General features: G+C 40.3%; 1 protein-coding gene across 17 annotated transcripts in view; it reads right to left on the bottom strand.

The window, feature by feature from the left end:
* pcbp3 (poly(rC) binding protein 3) overlaps nucleotides 1-15721 on the bottom strand; it is a 108123-nt gene extending 92402 nt beyond the window's left edge. For 5 of the 17 annotated variants that reach the window (XM_052010094.1, XM_052010123.1, XM_052010066.1 and 2 more), the window contains exon 1: nucleotides 15283-15717. The gene's annotated coding sequence lies outside the window, so the exon portion shown is untranslated. Of the gene's footprint in view, nucleotides 1-15282 lie in introns of all 17 variants that reach the window. The other 12 variants (XM_052010048.1, XM_052010057.1, XM_052010029.1 and 9 more) reach the window with 5 other exon arrangements.
* Between the last annotated feature and the right edge of the window lie 471 nt (nucleotides 15722-16192).

Raw genomic sequence — 16192 nt, 5'->3', positions numbered from 1 at the left:
GAAAATGAGAAATGTAGTGCTGTATATATAATCAAAAATACAACCATTCGAAACAGATACTCATCATGCTTAACATTTATGTTAGTTTCTGAAATAGTGGTTCTCTTTCAATGAAATATCCTCTTAATCATGAATATACATGTTCAGATTTTATTACATTTGTAATCATTGTAATACACAGGTGTTGGTGAGGAAACAGCATGGTTAAGTTCTCATTAGGAAAGTAATAACTCAACAGAAACCGTTTTTTAAAATTACAGTTTGTGCCTTCACCATTCTACACAACAGTTAAGGTGTATACTGGCTTTGCAAACGAACAATTCTATCTTTTAATAATCTTACTAAACATTTGAAGTGATACATTTAAATGAGATTTCCACATATACCAACAAGGAAATGACAACAATTCTGCATGCATCCAATTAGGACATACAATATTATCCTTGCTCAAAATACAATTCACAAACAATGTGCTAGAGGAACTCAGCGGGTCATACAGCATCTGTGGGAGGAAAGAAATTGTCAACCTTTTCAGTTGAGACCCTGCATCAGGACCCACTGAGTTCCTCCAGCACATTGTTGCTCCAGTCTGCAGTCTCCTCTTAATTCACATAAATTTGTCCAAGCAACCACTAGAGGGAACTAAAACATTCCTTTTTACAAGCTCAACAGCAGACCAATAAATCATGCTGAATCATCATAAAACAATCCTAAATTACTTCACACTCAAGTTTTTGATCAAAATTTGCCACTAAATCCATAATGAAATATTCAAGTAGCTGACCAAACACTAGGTCAAAAAGATGCAACCTAAAAGGAGAGCAAAAAATAAGGACATGAATGGGTTTGTAAGAAATTTTAGAGTTTAGTGCCTTGAGAGTTGTGCAGCAATTTAATCTGTGGATCTCAATAAGCCAGAATAGTGGTTCATAATATCTATTAGAGTTGTGGACTGGGGAAAATTAGACGGGTGAGGAGGGCTGAGGTTAGAGATTTAAAAAAAGATGAGAATTTTAAAACTGAGAAACTGGTTAACAGGAAACCAATACAGGTCAGCAGTGAGGAACAATGGGAGCTAGAAAACAGTGCATGGAGAGGCATGTAGGAAGCTTTTCAGGAGTCTGCCTGAATAATTCAGCAGTAACAAAGCCATGGGTGAAGGTTTTGTAGTTTCAGCACAAGGTGAACTCACACAAAGCAGACTTAACTAGATCTATGACCTAAAGTTCACTTTGCATCAAATACAACATCAAGATTGAAAACAGGCAAGTTCAGACTTGGACAAACGCTAGGGTGAGAAGTAGTCTGCACTAGAGATCAGCTTGGTCTGGGAATTGATTTTTTTTTGGTCAACAGCTCCAAACTACTGAATACTTAACTGTATTTTTCTCATTCATCAAGGATGTTATACAAGTAGTCTGCCAATTTAAAGATCTTTGAGGAATTGAAAAGTTGATGGCAAGGTAAAGCTGAGGACCAAAGAGAAATAAAAACACTAAGCCATTTGTGATTTGCGTTTACAAATGCTGACCGGTAAACCAGAAATGCAATTCTTATATTCAAGAAATTATTAAATGGAGATCTGAAGATATTTTCAGAAATTGTACCATTGTTTTCTCCTTGATGCTGCAGGACTTACCGTTGAACACCAAGAAAACTTGTTGCCTTGACCAGTGTCAGTACCTTCTACCCACCCAAGGTAAACTTGCTGTCTACCTGCTTATCATCTGAATGATGGTTCTGTTATTTTTTTGTACACCAAAATACAAGTTGTTTGCATCTGTTGTTACCTGGAAAAGTGGAAAGGATAAACTTGGGGCTTCATTCATGACAGAAGAATTTCAAGATGGCCTGCAATCTTATGAACTTTCCTTTTAAAATAATTTTCAGTAATTTGACCGTTAAACTGCTACATATAAATTAATTTCACTATTCACGGGGGAGTTTTGCAGGATAAGAGTGTGCAATTTGAATCCTAAAAAGTACTCAAGAAATAGTATTTTGACTTCTACTGAGAGAGACAACTGAAAGTATGATCTTTTCACAAGTTTCATTTCAGGAAAATGAATGGATTCTATCAGACACTTGTAGCACACTTCAGCCAATTATACCCTCCACTGAATTAGATGACAATTAAAAAAAAGGGCAGCATGTAATCTCTTTAGCTTTTAAAACCCAATATATCACAATTCTTGATTTAGTATTCTCATAAATGCTAACCAATTCAGATTAACCTAAACTTGATTATTATGTTTCAGTTAAAGAAAAATCTCAGGTTCAATCTGTGAAATACATAATGATTTACCATGATACCTCTCTAGAACCTGCATAGCACTGCCAAGTAAACTAGAACAAACTTGTAGTTATATAGAACCAGAATATTCTAGTTTCACAGCAGAAACCAGAATAACTTGTTGGCTATGAAGACAAATGTGACAAATTTACAAAATTTCTCAGTTACTGGTGATTGAGGGATAAATGTTGGCAACGGAACAGAGAGAAATCCTTAGGTAACCTAAATATTGCATCAGGTCTTTTAAACAAATTTTACCTTAGAGAAAATACTAACAGACAAATCTTCCTGGCTGTGTTAAGCTCCAAAGACAACCAAAGTTCAACCATTCTAAAAGTAGTAAATCATGGTGCCAGACTATCTGTCATAAGTAGTTCTCAGTATAATAACATTATACAAACCTGCGCAAAGAACTACTTTATAGCATTACCCATTAGAGGAACTGCCAGTCTCATTTTAAAGTATTTTGATAGAAAATACAACAAAAGCAAATTCAAATAGTTTGTTCACATACTTCTGTGGACAATTGTTTGCAACTAAAGCTTTCAATTGGATTACATTAGCACAAAAATGCAGGAACCCAGTCCATGATTTCCATCTTGTACTGACCTGGTTCCAATTTTTTTGTTTATTTTTAAACTTAAAAGACAAACCACAGTTTATTCTTTACCAATCTGAAAATTAAGCAGGGAACTACAAGTCAAGATAAAACCTGGAAACAAAAATTCTAATTAAATAAAGCATAATACCGGAGCCAGTCAAAAATAACAAATTGCACTGATCTAATTATTTAACATTTTCAAAATGAAATACCACTTTTTTTCCCCATAAGCTTTCCTCCCCATGAACTACAATGAAAACTCCACATACAGTGGTTTCAGCAGTGCATAAAAAGGTGACACATCTACAAACTTGAACTGTTTTTGGGACACAGCTGCTTAATCATGTACAATACATGGCCAATGGTTCTTCCTGAACTTCTGTCTGCTTTTGCTACAAAACTAGTGTTAACTTGCATGCTTCATTAATAGTCACTGTCAAATTCATTCTGTAAAGCAAGTTGTGAGGACACAATCTAAAAGGGATATAGATAGCTTATGCTAGTGAGCAAAAATACAACAGATAGAGTGTAATATGAGAAAATGTCTGGCTATCCATTTGGATAGGATGAAAACAGGAGAGAAACAGAATGTTGTTAATAGAATCCACTGAATGCTATTTTGTAGGGGGGTCCTGACATCTTTGTACATGAAAGAAAGTTAGCATTCAGGTACAGCAAGTAATTAAGGAAAATGGAACACACTTTGTTGGAAGGCAGATGGAGTAAAGCAAGTAGAGGAATATTGCTACAATCATACAGGGTATAGATATAGTTACTGAATTAGCAGCCAGAATCTTGGACTGCTAATTCAGTTACAATCAGGAACCATGGAACTATTGCATTGTTGCAAAAAATCTACCTTAATCACTGATAGCCTTCAGAGAAAGACATTTGTCATCTTTTTCTGGTCTGGGTATAAACAACTCCAGATCCAGATCCACCAATGTGGTTGATTCTTAAATGCCTCCTCAGTAGACAGCAATTTTTTTTTTATTCCAAAATAAACTTTATTCATAATAAAAGACAAACTATATACAACTATAAAACAGTACAAGCCTTTACATTCTTGTACAGATCATTCATTAGTGTTACTTTTTATATAAAAAACAGCACCGATGCCACACGTGTGGCTCCCTGGGGGCTACCCGGTCCTGTATTTACAATATTTAGGGGTTTTCCTCGCCTGACCCCACCCCTCCCTCTCCAGTGGCAGAAAGCCCTAAACTGTCATCCTTACCCATTGAGCCTTTGCGTTGGCTGCGCCCAGCTTCAGTACGCCCCTCAGCACATACTCCTGCAGCCTGGAATGTGCCAGTCGGCAGCATTCCCCTACGGACATACACAATAAATGCTGCCATTGCCTGGGATACTTTGAAGGTCAAAGTTTATTCCCACTTTAAGGCATTTGCACATTTAGCAATTGGTGCCTGCTCCACCATTCAACAAAATCGTGGATATTTTACCTCAGTGCCATTTTCCTACACTAATGCCATATCCCGATTCCCTTAATACCTAACAAAGAAAAAAAAATCAGTCCGAATATAATCAGTGATTGAGCCTGCACAGTGCTTCTGAGTAAAAAAAAATTCCTCTCAACACTAAATGCCTAACTCCTTATTTTGAAACTATGACCCTTGATTCTAGACATCCCAGACAGGGAAAAACAACACATCCTTGCATTTTCCATGTCCAGTCCCAAGAATTTTGTATCTTTTATTTATATACATCACACATTCCATTGAAATAACCCATGAGCAAATAAATTAAACCTTGAGGGCATATTCTGCCCGAGTACATACCACAGACATGAATTGAACATACCATGGAATAACATGGCTGAAGAATCGTAGTTGTTTCTATGATCTTAGTTAATCAAGGGGACTGCAGAAAGAAATTCTTTTCAGAGAGATAAACAAATGCCAGAATTTCAAACTCCAAAAGTGAAATATCATAAATTGATGTTAGGTTGTTGCAGTTTTTAAGCAACATTGAACTTGTGTGGCCATAAATTCAATGTTAAGGTCTAAAATATCCAAAAAAAGGCATATTTATCCAGGACTCTCAGGGCTGTAATTTTCAGCTTATGCTTACATGGATCATGTTGACTCCTGTACAAAATTACTGAACATTTCCAAACAATGCCCTGGTTTTAAATTCAGAATCTTATGAGCACACTTACTGTTCTTTTGACCTTTACTAAAAAGCTTATAGTAGTGTGCAAATCCATACATAAGTAGTGGAAGAGTTTCAAGAATAAATTTCCTTTTATATCAAAAATTTTTCAAAAATGCTCAAGACATCTTGGAGCACTTTTGAAAAATTCAGCATGTACTCCATGAATTCCTAGAGCCACCAGGTCAAGGAAAAAACATTAGATTGTAAAAGTCCTTTCCAGGTGTTTTGACACATGACTGGAGTCTCCCATATCAAAGTATAATGCAAGGAGATTTTGATCCTACAATGCAAAATGCAAGATCAAAGGACTGTGGGAGGAAGGTCAAATCCTGAAGCATAGCAAATATTTGACATTGCACATGCGCAGATTACAGAATGAACAAATGCCTCCAAGTGGGAATAAATCTTCATCTTAGTGTCCTAGATGATTAATATTTAATTTCTCACCAGACTTAGTGCACACCATTTTCTTTCCGGCAACTTAACCACCTTCTGTATCCCACTCAAGGAATTTAGTTATGTATTTTCCCTTTAATTGTGCTTATTTTAAATGTGTTCATTTGCAAGGTCCTGATCCATAACTTTTCCCCAACTGTAATCACAAAAACTACATAATTCAGAGAGCTGCCAATATTCTTTTTGTGTTAAAGTCAGTTAAGTACAGCCCAAGGCTGCAAACTGTTGCATTTATCAAAGATTAGTTACATTCTTCAACTGATTCCTTCATACTAATCAAATTCTATTATCATGATTGAACAGTAATTTAGAAAACAATTTTCAATTTTTCAAGTGAGAAAAACCATACCCCAATCACAGTTTGTGGAAAGGAAAGGTAATCTAGCATCTGTAAAGTTTTCCCCCACCAAATGTAATACATAAATTCCAGGAAAACACCAAATATAAAGTTAACGTATTAAACAAACTAACAAAGTACATTTCTTATAGTTTATCTGTCTGTCCATTTACATTCTGCAGTCACATTTAAATAATGCAAACAGATAGCCGTAAATTGTTTCAGACTTTGATGTTATAAAAGCATTTGTCCCAGCCTCCACTTGTGTCACCTCTGGAAGTCATAAAAGGGAAAGTTACAGGGTAAATTCAGACTTTCAGAGAGCATCATATTAGTTTGAGATGCTCACATTTGTAAAAGAAAATGCAATAAAAAATTCAGATTTTAAAATAATTAACATTACTAACCATGAAGCCCTCAAAAGGTTTTCCCCAACTCTTCTAGTTCCTTGATAGAGGCTGTCTGAGACAAGCTTACATAGCTTTGATTTAAAATTCAACCTGACCCAAACAGATCACATATGAAACAACAAACTACCTTTTCTACAACATTTGATGATGACCTTATAATATCCCAAAGTTCTTCAAAGTATATTTAAAGTACAGTTCCAATTGTTTCATAATGTGTCGATTAAACCATGCATAGAAAGTTAAATAAGTGAACTATGTTTATTAATTGAAGGAATACTTGCTCTTCTAATAATTTAAGGGAATTGTTTACATACATCTACAGGTCCTCCCCTACGAACACCCGACATACGCAAAGCCTGTACATGTGAATGAGCATTTGGGAGACTGGCAGTATGGATTTGCTGACTGCTGGAGGAATCTTCTGCTGCCTGGGGTCCCCGTTCGCAGCCGCATTTCTGACTTGCGAACTGTTCTGGTTACAGTTCATAGGAACAGAACCCTGCAATAACCTGAGGACAATTTGCAATTAAATGCCACAAATTAGGCTGAAACCTCAAAGTAATTAATGTCAAAGAAAAACACTGACAAATTAAGAATTTTTAAAGAATTTCCCAAAAGGGTGGTGGAAGAGCTGGCATTGGCAATGCACTCCTTTCACATTGTATCATTCTATGAATAGAATGATACAGTTAGCTAAACGATATTTTATGACTAACATTAGGTTAGCAATGAAATATATTCCATTACTAAATATTTCTGGTAATTAACTTCTTTAAAACTAACTTTAGAGAAAAGTTTATGCTGTTGCAATTACACAAGTATGGTTTCAGTGTGACACCTGCTTTAAACCAATGGAAGGCAACATTAATGAAATAAAACTGCTTTCTCTTAACCACTTTGTCATCATGGGATATATTGATGATCTTAGATCCACTCATCAGCATTTGAAATGCAACTGAAACTCGTTCAAGACACTGGCGGTGTCTTGGTGTACAAAACTGAAGTTTCAAATTCCCATTAGTTTGTAAATGACATCTTTGCCAGCAGCATCCAGGACCTTTTAAACATTAAGGATGTCTACCACCACCCTTTCAGGAATAGACCCCTGCTGCTTTTTGTATTTTGTGCCAAGAGCAATAAAGAAAAGCATTTATTATGTCTCTATGGGGAATATGCAATAAATGGTAAGATGTTGGGAGTGCATGTCCACAGATCCTTAAAGGTGGCAAAATGGGTAGATAAAATAGTCATATTCCCCAACCTATTTGTCATGCCCAAATGCATTGCCTCACAGTTCTCTGGTTCAAAATTCAAATTGCCAGTCCTTATGTTCACCTAATCAATCTACTGTCATGATCCAGCAACCTAAAGCTTTCTTCCCAACAATTACTTGCACAATTTTGCTACTGTCTGAAAACTTGTACCATGCCTCTCACATTCAATCCAAGTCATTGTTTGATACAATTTTGGCATGATATCTGATCAAGAGTCTTGCATAAAAACACCAATCCATTCAATTCAAATTCTAGTGACTTAAGTTTCATTGGTAACAAAGTTTAAGACAAACTTTACTTGTCCTGCAAAAGTGGGCTGTACTCTGGAAATGGACAAAGCAGAGCAACACTGTAGCTGGAGCAGGAAAAAGTTCCCACACATAAGGGTAATACCTTGTATGCCCTACCCAACATACATGATAATTCAGCACACCTAATGCAAGTGTGCTATAGTCTGCCAAGAGACATTGGTACTGCAGATCTACAAATCACCATTACTTTTATTTACATATTTAGCAGCTAATCAAACTGTTTAGAACTTTTCAGCCTAGCACATAGCCCAGTTAATGTTGGTACCCAAGGTAACTTTCACAGCCATCTCTTTCCTCAGCAACTACCCAAGCTCCTTAAAATAGGCCATTCCATCCTTTCATTTGCTCCACCTATCAGTAAGATTGTCTTTAGTGCAGCTTCACTTTCTTATACTAACCTCACATCACACAATTCTTTTCAGTATTCCAAGTTGAGTCGAGTTTCTTGTCATCTGCACAAGTACATGCAGAGATGCAATGAAAAACTTACTTGCAGCAGCATCACAGGCACATAGCATCATATAAGCAGCATTCACAAGAAAAACAAATTAAATATAAATTATACACAATTTTTACAAGAAAGAACACAATTACAAAAACAAAAAAAATGTCCATTTTAGTGCAAAGTGATCATAGTGTTGCTAAACTGTCGTGATTAAGGATTTGCCAGTTGGTTCAAGAACTGAATGGTTGAAGTAGCTGTTCTTGAACCAGGTGGTGAGAGGTTTCAGGCTTCTGTACCTCCTGCCTGATGGTAGCTGCAAAAAGATGGTATGGCCTGGATGGTGGGGATCTTTGATGTTGCCTTCTTGAGGCAGCGCCTCCTATAGCTACTACCAATGGTGGGGAGGGATGTGCGTGTGATGTATTGGGAAGATTACATCTGGATTGAAACTAATTCTACCCTGAGACACAGGAAATTCTGCAGATGCTGGAATCTGGAGCAATACACAAAAAGTGCTGGAGGAACTCAGCAGGTCAGGCAGCATCCATGGAGGGAAATAAACAGTTGGTGTTTCAGGCCGAGACCCTTCATCAGGTTCATGCATTCATCAAATACATCCAAAGGTTCATGCTCAAAGTCATGTGCTGACAGACATACCACCAACTTCTTTTCAATAGCATCAATTCCCTTTCTTTCAGAGTAGTCCTGTGCTCTGGTTCTTCCTCCACCTTATCTAGCACCAACAAAAATGTACACCCTCTTTTGGGTATCAAGGATCACAAATTTCAACATCTCTTAGATAGCAGTGTCTCTGCAGATCATTTTTTCCTCTATCATTCAACTTTCCCCATTTACCATGTTTACACTCTCTTCTATCCCTGAAGAGATCTCCACTTGCATGCCTATCTCAGCAAATTGAGCTCAACAAAATGGCATGCATTAATTACCTCATCACCTGCCCACTTCTTTTGCCAGGAGCCTTGTTACCTCATAACTGACCATGTTTTCAGAATTCTTGCACCAGTTAGACTCCTCCCCCTGGTATCTTAGCATCTCCAAATCTTTCCATTGGAAACACCAGCAGGATGTAGGCTATCTCAATTTTGCTACTCCATTCATTCAGTCACATTTACCCCTGAATGCAGCACCCTTTTCTCTCAAGTTCAGTATTAACCTTACCTACAAGAACACTGTTTGGGAAACAGACATTTGGCATGGAACTAGAACAACAGCTCTCCAATGCCTCCTCTTAACTTCCTGTTGACAAGGAATGAACTAACCAACAGAATCTTGGTCTTGACCCAAAACATCAACTGCCCATTTTCCTCTATAGATGCTGCCTGACCGGCTGAGTTCCTCTAGCACTTTGTATTTTGGTCCATAATCCTTTCTCATTCTCTGCAGCTCTCTGCAGAGCATCTAAATCAAAGTCATTTACATTTATTATTTCAACCTGTTGTTCCTCCACGTGGAGTAACATCCTACCAACAGCTACTAGCCTTCCTCTTTCCATCATTTTAACAGTTACTGGCATCCTAGCAATACCAGTCTTCTCTACCATGAACATCTAATCCATCTATTTCTTTACTCTCCACCAAGAGCAGCTATAGGTGCTTTACTCCTTCCATATGTAGACAGAAACACTAGAATAGACCTAGGCTGAAACTGCCTTTTTTGTGCTGTAAATTCATTTAATATCATAACTTGTTGATATCACGTAGAATGATAGGAATTAGTATTCTACCAGGTTCTCTGAAGGCAAGCATGATCCTCACTGAAAATGGAGTGTGGCAGAAGAAAAGCATCAACAATACAAAACTGTGGAACCATCTGTAAGTGCACTAAGGATACAATCAGATTTCTCAGACAGCTTGTCCACTGAGGAAGATAGAAGCAAAGACAAAATGTTTTCATTTGAATAGCCTTTCAGTTCAATTGATTATGAAATCACTAAGATTACACTCAAAAATACAAGAAATAACAGTTTTGAATTTTTGTGGAAAATATTAATATAGCAATAGGCTTAAGCAATTCTTTAGCTGTGTCACAGGCCCCTTTCCAGTGACACATTGAGCACAACTCCCAGACATTCATAAACATTGTTCTGAAAACAACAGTACAGAAATTTAATAAACAAAAGTGGCCTGTGACTTTTTCCCTGCAACAGTGGTATCCAGCATCTCTTCGCTCATTCTCAAGACTACACAACCGATTCTTAACTCAATGACCTCACCCGTGTATTATAATGGCCAGAATCAACTAACTAACCTTGAGCCAATTCAATTCAGCCAAGTATTTCATTGTCCATATGCCAACTGACATTAAGTCAGGTGCACTCATCATTCACCTAAACTTTGCTCAAGCGATGCTTCGTTCAGAACTAAATTTTTTTTTTAATTCTTGTGTGAAAAGCCTCCTGTCCTCACTCAAATCCCATCCAAACCTACTATTCGTTCTAATTTTGCTATAGGAAATTTACATACATGAGAGCTTCACCATCAGTGCATAAACTTTGTATTTACTCTGTCAAACAAGCTCTGGAATTCCTTCTCCTTAAACCCTACATCTTCAATGAACCATTTGGTCTTAATATATTGTGGCTCAATGTCAAATTTTCTCAGGTATTGTGGGAAGTCTTTTTGTGACTGGTAGGCTCTTACCAGTGGGATTTCACAGGGCTCAGTACCTCTTTTTGTTGCAATGATTTGTACTTCAACATTGGGGCACAACAAAAAAAAATCTGCAGATAATGCAAAAACTGGCTATGTAGTTGACAGTGGTAAGGAAAGCTTTAACCTATAGGGAAAAAATAATATCTCATCATTTAAGATTAAATTCAATCTGAAATGCAACTAAGGCAAGACGTTAAGGGACATACAAAAAGGCAAGGTATAAATAATAAATGGGAAGATAGAGAGGTGTGTGGTACATTCACAGATTCTTCAAAGGTTGGACAGGTTACAATGATTTAAAAGACGTAGGGAATGTTTTCCTTACTAAGCAAAGCAAAGAATACAAGAACAGGAAGGTTATGGCAGAATTGCTCAAAATCACCAGCTGGACCACAGCTTGAATACTGCATACAATTCTGGTCACCACATTACAGACTGTCCCCAGGTTATGAATGCCTAACTTATGGACATCCCTACATACAAAGAGGCTGTCAATAACATTAAATTCAGAAGCCCCACATACATTCTGCCTTACAAATCACAGAACTAGTTTCTTCTCTTTCCACTTATCAGTCTAATGTGCTTTTGATTTCGTTCAGTACATACTTGGTGGGTGGGGGGGGGGCATGTGGATGGAAGAGAGAAAGATGGTTACCACACAGTAATTGTGCATTTTCAAATTAGGCTGCTGGAATTCAGTGCCTGAAAAGACTATTACAAGCAGAAACACACTAGTTTTGCCCAGGTACTGCAATGATTTAGTAGAACACTTGTCACATCTGCAATAGGCCTCAATAGTCCAAGATTATGGAAAATAAGCTGCTTAATGTTAAATTAAGAACATCAGGTAACCAATGGCCTTCAGATGTGCCTTCAATGTGCACAGGACAGGTTCAAACAAAAATGACTAATTTGGCAAAATACTAAAAGCCTCCCCACACTTATGAAATCATCCTTCCATCATAAAGTTCATCATAAAACATTAACACAAGAACTGTGCTAGCTGTCATGGCCATTTCCCTGCTTTCATGAAATTACTGCTCAAGTGGAATAACTAGAATTGGATACAGTAAAGGTATTATTTATTTTGTACATGAAAGCCAATCCAAGCACCTCATGTAAGAAGATATGCCTTGCTACACTGCTCACCTGCACACAGTAATCTTGCTTTATGATGCACCAGACACCTTCACATTGAGTTTCTACTGAGATTAAACATGTATTTTTTTTTCTTAACAAGAGAATATGTTTGCATTATCCCGCAAGCTCCCTTCTCCCACCCACCCCCCCCCCCCCCACCGTGAACAAACCATTCTACTTTCAGAAGTCAAAGTTATTTAAAACTATTTGTTAATTTTTATTTCATGAATACTTTATCTGGGTGGGGGTGGGGTGGTTGACACAGGTGAGACTTTCTTCAAAAAGCTACTGAATTATACGATATCATAAAGCTGAATTAACAATTGAAATACCATTGCTAAAGTCCATTAATGGCTACATATTCCTTTTGACTCTGCCCAGAGCCAAATAAACAATGGTATTTGAAACTACCCATTCTTTATTATTTTTACAGTTTGTTCTACCAATGTGCCATTTTTAAGGCAATTGTTTCAGTATAACCAAAGAGTCCTGCATTGAATTTAAAGACTCAACATTATGAAAATTCTAAGACATAGCCAAAGTGGGATTTGTAAGTACCAACTCTGTTGCAAGCAAATAACTATCACATTAACTTCTACATCTCCATGGCCTATTAACATTTTTTCCAACATTTTAAAACAAGCACACACACGTGCAATCAGTTTTAAATTATTCAAAAAAGGCAGAAAATGCTTGATACGTTAGAATCTGTGGAGAGATACCTTTCATCTGAACTCCAGTTCTGCTGAAAAATTATCCAAAATGATAATTCTTTCCAGCATTGTGCTTTTGTTTCAGATTTCCAGCATCTACATAGTCTGCTTTTGAGATACAGCTGTTTTACAAATCACTTACAGGCCACCTCTGTGTTATGAGGGAGTTGCGCTCCTAGAATAGGGTCTGTACGCGATTTTCCGTATTGTGAAGATGCATCATCTATACACGTATCAAGAAACACAAGTTGAAAAGTGTTTATTTACTCTTTTTTAAAAAACAAATTCCAAGGAAGGGAATTTCATTTTGCATCCGAAACACCCTTTGGGTAATAACGTACAAATTCCATAAGGGCAAATTTCCATTACCCAAACAGCTATAATGTTGGTCGGGGAGACTGGGGGGGGGGGGGGGGGGGGGGGGGGGGTCACTTGTATTGCAGTGCTGAATCCTTTCCTGATGTTTAGTAATCTAATATACTCATATTTTATAGATGTGGTTAAATCAACTGTATCTGCTGGATAGACTAATATGCCAAAAGGCTATAGAGATCATTCAGAAACCCCATAATCAGGTTTTGTAGCATTGTGGTTATTGTATGATCCAAGACACAAGTTGGAATCTTAACACAGCAGTTAGGGATGGGCAATATCACTTACAATCCATAAAGGACTACATTAAAAAGTGGCATAAATATTACCATAAAGCTCTTAGAGAACTTGCATACACATGTATCAAGTCAATAGCAAACATACTACTTTTTGAAGGTGCAGTAGCATCATGATTAGCCTATTAGACTTTGTTCAGGCAAAACAAGTTTGAATGGAGGCTGAGGACCTTAAATTCTAATGATTACATGAATCTGGAATGAAAAGCTATTATTATGGTGATCATAAGACTACCAAAGATCACAAAAACACACCTAGATAACTTGTGCCGTATGGAAAAAGAAGTCTGCTGCCCCAAACATGGCTAGAGTTTCACTGCAATGTGGTTGACTCTTAACTGCCTCTCAGAAAGGCCTAGCAAGGCATTCAGTTTAGGTACAAATGTTTGCCCAACCATTGACATCAAAAACTAGAAATATAATAAAAATGGCAAAGATCCACAATATGACAGGATTAAAGGACGCTGCACAATAACAGAGGCACGTCACTCTGATCTGGGCACCCAAACCCCATGGTAGGGGCACACCAGCTAGAAACCACACCAGCAACAAGGCCCTGCCACATGCACCCATGCACACACCAGCAATCAGGCAGCCCCAGCAGGCACACCCAGCAAGAACCTCACATCACGCAACCAGCCCCACCACCCCCCACATCAGGTTCATAGCAGCAGGCAAATGTGCACACACCAGCAGGTAACTTCCCAACCACCCACTAGACATCAGGCACATGCTAGCAAACATCTGGGCAATCCTCCACCCCACACAGGGCACACTCCAGCAAACACCTGCGGCTCCACCACCCTCTCCCAACATCAGGCACAGACCAAACACCTGCCGCCCCCTCCCAACATCAGGCACAGACCAAACACCTGCCGCCCCCTCCCAACATCAGGCACAGACCAAACACCTGCACCCTACCCCCCTCCCAACATCAGGCACAGACCAAACACCTGCACCCTGCCCCCCTCCCCCCAAACATCAGGCACAGACCAAACCAAAACACCTGCCCCCCCCCAACACGAGACACACGAAATACCTGCCCCCAACTCCCAACATCAGACGCAGACCAAATACCTGCCCCCCCACCCCCAAACATCAGGCACAGACCAAATCAAACACCTGCCCCCCAACACAAGACAAACCAAATACCTGGCCACCCCACTCCCAACATCGGGCACAGACGAAACACCTGAACCCCTCCCAACATCAGGCACAGGCCAAACACCTGACCACCCCCCCCCAAACATCAGGCACAGACCAAACCAAAACACCTGCCCCCCAACACGAGACAGGCGAAATACCTGCCCCCCATTCCAAACATCAGACGCAGACCAAACACCTGCCCCTGCCCCCCATCATCAGGCGCAGACCAAACACCTCCCCACCGTCCACCCCCAAAACATCAGGCACAGACCAAACCAAACACCTGCACCCCAACTGCAGGCACAGACCAGACCATACGCCTGCCCCACAACATGAGACCAAACGCTTGTCCACCCCCCCCCAGCAAACTTCAGGCATAGACCAAATACCTGCTCACCCCAACAACATCAGGCACAGACTAAAGGCCTGCCCGCTCCCCACCCCAATACCGGACACACACATCCATCTGCCCCCTCACGATCCCGGTGAGCGCACTCCTATGGGCAGGTGGGCGAGACCAGGCACCGCCTGGCAGGCAGGGCTTTACTTAGGCCTGGTAGTCAGACAAAACCACCTGTAGGATCATTAAACACACGCGCGAAGCAGATCATCCCGCACAAGCCAACAGCTTTGAAACTCACCAGTTCCGGGAGTCCAGGGCAGAGCAGATCAGCGCCCGTTCCGAGGGGTGGGCCTCAAAGGAAGAGGGTTGGGGTGAGGGTGGGTGCAAGAGACCAGCGGCCGGCCCAGGAGCCGATGGAAGGGGGAGGGGAAAATAAAGATCGGTAGGAACAATAGTTCGCGTCCCTCCGGCAATGAAGGGGGGGGGGGGGGGGAAGGTAAAATCGAGGGAGGCCTAAGGAGAGGTAAAAGGGAGGGAAGGGCAAGGGGTAAAGGAGGGGGGAAAGGGGTTTGAGGGGGTGAATAGGAAAGGTTTTGAGCGGGAGAGCCGCCGGCACCACCCGCCTACAGTCGGCGATCCCCGAACACTGAGCGCCCGACGCACGAACCGCCGCACGGGACTCGCAGCTCGGCAGCGCGAGACCAACCGCCGCAGCGCCTCCCCGGCCGTCGGCCAATCACAGCGGCCGAAGCCGCTCCGCCGCGCGCTGGTCGCTGACGTCACACCGCCCGCCCCACCCCGCCCAATGGCAGGCCGGCGGGCGGCACCGTGGCTCCGCCCGGCCAATCAAAGGGCAGACCGTGCGCAGTCACCCAACGGAAAGCTGCTGCCGGAAGATCAGTTGCGCGGGCTCGGGCTCAGGCTCAGTGCGAGGTCGATGCTCGCTGTCATTTTGGCAGGAATAGCGCCGCCGGTGAGGTAACTGTTTGAATTCCCCTCCACTGTGAGTGTTCAAAACCAGTGACTCTCATTGGGCCAAAAACACATCGCAGTATCTGCCATAGGGCCAAGCGTTCCAAGACTTATCCAATCACAAGCCAGTGTGGGGGCAAACATCTTGAGGTGTGGATGTAATGGGACCAATGAGAGGGCGAGAGGTGAAAGGGCATATCAAGAGTCCATTGACTCTTCCCTTCCCACCATCCAAG

Source organism: Pristis pectinata, chromosome 1 (genome assembly GCF_009764475.1).
Source record: "Pristis pectinata isolate sPriPec2 chromosome 1, sPriPec2.1.pri, whole genome shotgun sequence".
NCBI classification, from domain to species: Eukaryota; Metazoa; Chordata; class Chondrichthyes; order Rhinopristiformes; family Pristidae; genus Pristis; species Pristis pectinata.
The sequence above is the reverse complement of the archived record's forward strand: the minus strand, read 5'-3'. Positions and strand labels throughout refer to the sequence as shown.